Source organism: Mandrillus leucophaeus, unplaced genomic scaffold (genome assembly GCF_000951045.1).
Source record: "Mandrillus leucophaeus isolate KB7577 unplaced genomic scaffold, Mleu.le_1.0 Scaffold539, whole genome shotgun sequence".
Lineage (NCBI taxonomy): Eukaryota > Metazoa > Chordata > Mammalia > Primates > Cercopithecidae > Mandrillus > Mandrillus leucophaeus.
The window spans coordinates 2051976-2060409 of record NW_012105797.1 but is presented as its reverse complement, the minus strand read 5'-3'; the positions used below and the strand labels follow the sequence as shown (position 1 = coordinate 2060409).

The 8434-nt window shown below is 36.8% G+C and overlaps 1 protein-coding gene and 1 pseudogene across 1 annotated transcript in view; one reads left to right on the top strand and one right to left on the bottom strand.

The window, feature by feature from the left end:
* LOC105551939 (low-density lipoprotein receptor-related protein 1B-like) overlaps nucleotides 1–8434 on the bottom strand; it is a 411008-nt gene that overhangs the window by 5601 nt on the left and 396973 nt on the right. The window lies entirely within an intron of this gene.
* LOC105551934 overlaps nucleotides 2666–8434 on the top strand; it is an 8450-nt pseudogene continuing 2681 nt past the window's right edge.

Sequence of the window (8434 nt, the reverse complement as noted above, 5' to 3'; positions counted from 1 at the left end):
AAAAAAAAAAAAAAAAAAAAAAGAAAATTTAAAATGATATATAAGCATTACAAACATTGATTTAATAGTAAAATTATACCCTCCAATCTAATGTGTCTTACAAGACTAAAAGTAATTTAACAAACTGGTACTTGGGTTATCTACATAGACTGCTGCCAGTCCACAAACTTTGTTACTAGTCCATAATGAAGTCGCATAGTAATTGAGAATATTAAGAAAAGTTTACACCAATTATAACAGCAAGACCACACCCATTTTATTGGGCAAAATTGGAAGTCCAAGAATTATCAAAACATCACACATGGAGTGCTTCCTATATACTATAATTATTCTTAAACTTTTCTTTTTGAGATAGAGTCTCGCTCTGTTGCCCAGGCTAGAGTACAGTAGTGTGATCTCAACTCATTGAAACCTCTGCCTCCCAGGCTCAAGCAGTTCTCATGTCTCAGCCATCTGGATAGCTGTGATTGCAGACATGTGCTACCATACCCAGTTAATTTCTGTATTTTTAATAGAGACAGGGTTTCTCCATGTTGGCCAGGATGGTCTTGAACTCCTGGCCTCAAGTGATCTACTCGCCTTGGCCTCCTAAAATGCTGGGATTACAGATGTAAGCCACCGGGTCCAGTCATTCTTAAACATTTATAAATCCCAATTTACACAGTCCTCACAAAGCCTTATGAGGTGGGTGATGTCACCCCCATTTTACATAGGAAGAAACAGAGACACAGAGAAATTATATAATTTCCATGCCAAAGTCACACAACTAGTAAGTGGAGGAGAAGCAATTTGACCCACGATGGTAGCTAGTGTTAGCAAAGATTTGGAGAATGAGGAACTTTCACAAAGGGTTGATGGTAGTGTGTATTTCTACAACTATTTTGGAGATACATTTCGCTATAATAGACTTAAACATGTGTAAATGAAGATGCATATACTTTCGAATACGTAGTTCAACTTGTTTACATTTTCATATGTAGACATCATAAGGCCATTTACTACAACATAGTTTGATATAGCAAACCTTAACGGCCACAAACAGAGGAATGGCAAACTGTAATCTTTTTATAGAGGATAATGTTATAGAGCAGTTAAATCTCAAAATCATATTTATGAGAAAAAAAAAACAAAACCTAGTTTCAGATGGGTTACATAATGTACATAACTTGTGTACATATAAAAGCATAGTGTTAACTTTTGTTTAAAAACACAAACTGTAAGGATAGAACAGATACACCAGGCTCACAAAAGAGGCTGACTCGGAGGATGGAGAAGTGCATACACAGAGGGCTTCAAAGTTATCTAATGTTTTATTACTTTCAGAAAATCATTTAAATCGTGCATGACATATTCTAAATATTTAAAAATATTCTCTGTTGAATACATTATTCCCACTATTTCCAAACATATTTGAGTTTATAAAATGAAAAGTGATTAAAAGTACATCTGTTTTCTTTGAACAATGACCTTTACATTGACTATCTTATTAAAACTGCTCACAATCTTTTCGAGTTCTTGTATCCTTTATAGTCATTTTATGTTGAGAAAACACTTGTTTGATATTTACTGAATCATGCTTGACTAAAATAAAATGAACAAATAAAATAAACTAGTTTACCAAAGATCCAAAATCAAAGTGTAAATTTTCAAATGATTTTCTATTCGAACTCTTAATCTAGATATCTTCTCCAAGCGCCTCCGCTTTCAAGATCTCTGTTGGCTTATTAGATTACTATTTCCCCTTTGAGAAAACGAAGTTGTAATGAATAGTCCAATATGTTATTTCATAAACCAGTGGGAAATCATGAAGATAGAATTTTAAAATCCCTTCTTCTTCTTTTTTTTTTTTTTTTTTTTGAGACAGAGTCTGGCTCTGTCGCCCAGGCTGGAGTGCAGTGGCCGGATGTCAGCTCACTGCAAGCTCTGCCTCCCGGGTTTACGCCATTCTCCTGCCTCAGCCTCCCGAGTAGCTGGGACTATAGGCTCCCGCCACCTCGCCGGGTTTTTTTTTTTTTTTTTTAGTAGAGACGGGGTTTCACCGTGTTAGCCAGGATGGTCTCGATCTCCTGACCTTCTGATCCGCCCGTCTCGGCCTCCCAAAGTGCTGGGATTACAGGCTTGAGCCACCGCACCCAGCCAAAATCCCTTCTTATAATGGTTTTTACTTTAATTAAATGAAACCTTGTAAAAAAGTATTTGGAGATAAAATAAAGGAAGAATTTTCTAGTTTGTTTCCATCTTGACATAGGTATATTAACCTCCTTTAGGGCAACTCCATTTAGAATGAATATAAATAATATGTGAAGTAACCATCCATTTTTACTGTTTTCTAACAATTCTTCCAGTATACTAGCTTCTGTCTCATAAATGACTGAATTTAACAGCTCAAACCAGCATATTATCCTCTTAATAGAGAAGTGGCCTGAAATCTTCCTCTTTTAGCACATCATAAGAGATGAGATATGTACAAAATAAAGGAGGTTACAATTTATACTTTGTATAAGTGATGAATTTCATTTTTATAAATCTAGTGCATTACAAGAAGCTTTTAGAAAACACTCAGAAGACTGTTACCTTCTATGTACAATTGTCTTCTTTGTTTTTCTTTTAGTCCCACTACAGATTTGCAGAATGATTTTTATCAGACAGACTATGAAAGCCGCAGATGAGTTGTCTAAGAAAAAGAGTTCTTCTTCAGATCCTTTCAGGGTAAATTGCTATTACAACCATACAACCAGCAATTCTGTGTGAAATCCCCTGATTCTTTACCATATATATAATATCATCAAACAAAAAGTGATATTACTGTTACGATGTTTTCTCTCCTGCTACTTCAGAGTTTTTACTGTATTTTCTGTTCCTACATTTAAGAATTTATTTGAACTTTTCCCTCCCATCATCAGATACATTTATTGTACACAGTAGCAACTTATGAAGTGGTAAATGGTATATTATTTATCTGGCCCAATATATATCATGACTTACTTCCCTCCATTTCTCCATCTCTAGCCATATTGGGAATGAATGATAGTTAAATATTTCTGAAGTATAATATATAGGTAGGCAGAGGAAATAGAATCTATAGAATGAAGGCCGGGATGAATTTTCAAGTATTATTCAAATTATACATATACAAGATGATATCATCAGCTATCTTTCACATTTTTTTAAGAGCCAATTTTTGTTTCTCTCTTAGTAATCACTTTCCCAAGTATTTCTGGATTTTTAAAATATCTCTGCTTTGTATGTCAAGTTCGTGATTTGCTTTTTTAACTCGCCAATTCTTTTAATTAACAAGTTGTAAGAATCTTCATTCGGGGTGTGTGTGAGGGAGAGAGAGTGAGAGAGAAGGACATTCATTCAGGTAAGAGGTGGAACAACAACAAAACCTGCATTTCTAGGGTATAGTCCAGTGTCTTGTACTAGATTTAAATATTTTTGATTGCATAAAAGAATAAATGATAATTATAAAAATCAATGAACGAATAACAAGCCTAGAAGATCCTAAATGTGATGAAAATGATTATGCGAGGAAGAAAAAATATGCAAAGAAATGAATCAAACAAAGGGGTAAGTGAGGGAAGCAGACGCACAGACAAAGAGGACTTGTTCAACAGAGGCCACTGTGGATGAAGTTCATAGATGGGCGACTGGATGGAGGCGATATCTGAAATGTCTAAAGTTTAGAACATAGTGTTGATTTCTACAAATTAATAAGAAAAAGCAGTAATCTTCATAGGAGAATGACCAAAGGAAATTAAGGTTAGTGAGTATATGGAGAGGTGCTCAAACTCATGAGAAATAAAACAAATGCAACAAAAGCAACAATATATCATGTTACTCCTATATATTAGGGAGAAAACGAGAGAGTAGATAATTTTGAGAGCTGCCAAGGATGCGAGAACTTAGATAGTGTACTGTCGGTACAGATGTAGACTGTGCAACCACTCTGAAGAGGAACTGGTTCTACTTAGTCATTGTAAGTAGAAGCACATTCTGTGATTGTTACTGGTCCTAACGGAATTTTTATCCACATCTATAAGAATGCAGGTAAATGTATGTGTATGGAATTACCATTTGTGCAGAAAGTTAGGAGCAACTTGAGTGTATTTACATGGCAGAATGGAAAAGCATAAAAGACGCGTGCACGCTCTATGACACTACCTAGTGATTAGAAGTTATAGAGTAGGTGTACGGTTCATAAAGACAGTGCTGACTAAAAACGGTAAATGACAGACTGTAATATGTATAATACCAATTACATAATTAAAAAGGTATGTATGTAAAACAACAACATAGATTTTATAAGAGAATATATGAACTATATTGAAATGATTTCCTCTAGAGACAGAGGTAAGGAGGAGGGGTAGACTTTAGAAATAAAAGTTAAGAAAGAAAGAGAAACCAAGGGAGGGCATGAGGAAAATAAAAAATCTCACATAGACCCAATGATAATACTGTCCCAGGAAGTGAGGAGTGTAATCAACTCAACCCTTCCTGCATGATCTTCAAAAGAGAAAGAGAAAGAGAGGAAGAGAGGTCATAAATATGAGAGTAATTGAAGATAAGAGAAAGGACCCAACTACTTAGAGGAAGTTCTTACATTCAATAATCACTTGCTGCAAAATCTTCATATGCTTCATAAGGTCTATAAAATATTTTGACTCAATCTCAGCTTTTATGAAAGTGGATGCAAGTGGTAACAAAAGTAAGGTCACAAAATGTTGACTATTCAAAGGCATCATAGGAGTGTGTGTGCTCACAGCACAAACAAACTGCCTGGGTTTTTGCAGTATTGTGTAAATGTTCCTTCTTTGAAGTCAGTAAGAATAAAGCTCAAAACCTTTGCTCTAACATCTCTTAGCCACAATCTCTTACCCTGAGCAAATGAAGTAACCTGTCTGTGTCTTCATTTCCATAGATATAAAATGAGAGATTTAAGACTATCTGGTTTCTTGGAAGTAATAAATAAATGATCATACTTTAGGTGTTGGGTAAATGGTAGCTATTCACAATTATAATAATTAACTTGAAGAAATTATTTGTAGATAAGGGAGTTTTGAAGAGTGTAAAGGATTCAAATTTCCAGGGGGAATGTGGAAGATATTATTAAGTCATAGATGATAGTAAACGGAATATTTGAAGATGATGATTAAATGAAGAGATACATATGAAAGCGCTTTACACATTCTTAGTCGTGCATATACTATCATTACTCACGAAGAAAATGGCAATAATGTGCCTAAAGTCAAAATCCACAGTGAATGATGATGAAACATCACGTTGGAGAGGGAAAATGAACAAAAATGAAGAAAGCTCTGAATAGCAGACAGAAAGGTTTGAGGTTAATTTCATAGATAATTGAGAGATAGTTTTAAGATCTGGATGGAAACTGATATGTAAATCTGTCATTCTTTAAAGAGAAATAAAAGAATGGATGTTCGGATTTTAAGTCCCCCACAGCTTCATTCCCCTGATGGCTTCACTTTTATCACTCACTACTCCCCAAGGCAGCAAATCTGCTTATCACTTTATTTTTCATCTTGACCTCTTTCTATTAATTTTCATTTTCCTGAATCCAGATTTTCCTCTCTCTGTCAGTAAAAATACTATGTTTTTTTCAGTGTCAATATCCTCCTCCTCAAAAACCGGAGAAACAAGAAGATAAAAACAAATTTGCTAGAGAGAAGACTGCCATCATCATTAGAACATATGTATCTCCTGGCCTGTGCTGTGGTGCAGATGCTACTTAATTGTAGAAAGAGATCTGAATCCAAGAAACACTGTGAAGAAAAAATTAAGACATGGTGAGAGAAGGCAGCAAGAAATTTGAAAAATCAAAGATAAGTTGAGGTTGTGAGCCCTGAAGACCAAAAACAATACTGCAGCTATTGACAGAATTACTGATAACTGAGGGAGAAGACAAAGGGTACCCTTAGCCAACTAATCTTGAGGTGACCTGATGATGCCTGGGGAAGTAGAATTAGATAGTAAGAAAAATGATAGGCTGGGCACGGAGGCTTACATCTGTAATCCCAGCACCTTGGGAAGCCAAGACAGGAGGATCACCTGAGGTCAGGAGTTTGAGACCAGCCTGGCCAACATGGTGAAATCCTGTCTCTACAAAAATACAAAATTTAGCTGGGCATGGTGGTGCATGCCTGTAAGCTACTCAGGAGGTTGAAGCACGAGAATCACTTGAACCTGGGAAGCAGAGGTTGTAGTGAGACAAGATCGTGCCACTGTACTCCAGCCTGGGTGACACAATGAGACTCCGCTGCAAAAAAAAAAAAAAAAAAAAAGATATAGCTGGAGATGTAAATGCCACAGTAATCATATCTGGGGTGATAAGGGAAGGTTCAGGGTAGAAAGGAGTTGTCCAAGGAAATACACATAGAGGCATGTGAAAATTAAGCTTTGGGTAGTGGACACAGTGTACCAAAACACAACCATTATATGTACGCATTTTTGTGCTTATATTCACAATCTCTTTCCTAGAAATGATTTTAATTAAAAAAATATATAATTTTAAAAACCTAAAAATGACAAAAAAATTAGAGAATAAGAACTAAAAAAAAAACTAATGCGAAAATACAACCTGATTCAGTCTGAGATAAAAAAACAAAACAAAACAAAACAAAACAAAACAAAAACCTATAATGTTATTTGCAATGTTCCTAGAAATATGCTTCAAATTTGCCATTGGGCTGCCGGATAAACAGAAATGGAGCCAGAAGAAAATGCAATCGAAACAGGAAATTTTCCCTGATCCCTTCACAGGACTTGGACTTGCGAAGCGGGTGGCTCCTTTACTCAGCCTGCAGCTCTCAACCCCTCGCAGGAAGGGGAGCACACAGGTGAGTGCTCGCAGGGGCCAGAAGGAATGCTTCTGGGCGCAGGCAGGAGCAGAACTGTGTGTGGCCCCTAGAGCCTCAGAAGGCATGTTACAGTGCGCTCTTTTACTTTGCTGTCCGTGGGTGACTTAAGTGTTTAACATCTCAGTGTGACAACCCCCTGAATCCCGAGCTCTTATTGGGTGTCAGGAAGAATCAGGTCGCACAAAGAATTGAAGATGGTAAATGCAGGGGATTTTATTGCTGATGAAAATGGCTCTCAGTGGGATGGAGAGCTGAAAAGGGGATGGACCAGAAAGGTAGTCTTCCTTGGGAGTTCAGCTGTCCCAGGCCAAATTGAAAAAAAAAAAAAGTTTTTCAAATTATAGCCACGATTGTTCCATTCCTTTTTCCCCTTGAGTTTTCTTCCATAGTTCTCACATCTTTTTTTTTCTACACGCTTTCCTTTTCTGATTCTTTACAATCTGGCTTTTGTTGAATTGCAGAACTGATTCTGTTTCCTCTAAGTTCACTCCTAACAACTCTTCTGCAAGGTCCCGCCATCAAGCCATCCCTCTGAAGCCATCCCTCTGAAGTCAAGCTACTTCTCACCAATGCCAAGCTGTTTTTTTCTTTTCTCTTCTTCTCTGCTGCTCTGCTGGCAGTGGAGCCTGGGATTTTTATGAGCACAGGGTGGGCCAGGGTGGTTCTGGAAAAGGCAACATTCAAGCAGGAAAACAGGGGCGTAAAGTTCTCAATTTGGGCTGCAGGTCCAGGCTTGAGGGTGGGGCCCTCGCGGGGAACCTACCTGTCCTACCCAGTATTTCCCTGCCTCCTATCCACATCACAATGAGTAGCATATTTTAGGTGGTCCTAAAATAAATCAATACTTCAGAGAAGAGTGATTAATAATTGCATTACTATAATTATTACTAAATAGATTAAATTATTAATAAATGAATTAAAGAGGGAAAATGTAATTGAGTATTGAGATATATGAGAAAACTGAGATTTGAGATACATTAAATAAAAAATAAAAGTTATAAAAGTAGCAATTATGAAATATCATTTTAACTAATAAGATATTAGGAGTGAACTTAAAGAAAACAGAATCAGTTCTGCAATTCAGCAAAACCAGATTGTAAAGAATCAGAGAAGGAAAGAGTGTAGAAAAAAAAAAAAAAGGATGAGAGAACTATGGAAGAAAACTAAAGGGGAAAAAGGAATGGAACAATCATGGCTGTAATTTGAAAAACTTTTTTTTATTTTTTCTTTTGAGACAGGGTTTCACTCTTGCTCAGGCTGCAGTACAGTGGCACAGTGATGGCTCACTGCAGCCTCAATCTCCTGGGCTCAGCCAATGCTCCCGCCACAGTCACCTGAGTAGCTGGGACCACAGATGTGCACCACCATGACTTGCTAATTTTTAAATTATTTGTAGGTAGGGAGTATCCTTATGTCGACCAGGCTGTCTTGAACTCCTGGGCTCAAGTGATCCTCCTGTCTCAGCCCTCCAAAGTGTTGAGATTACAGGTGTGAGCCACCATGCCCAGCCAAAACACTGCTATCATCATTTTATTTTTCTATTTAATGTCAACAGC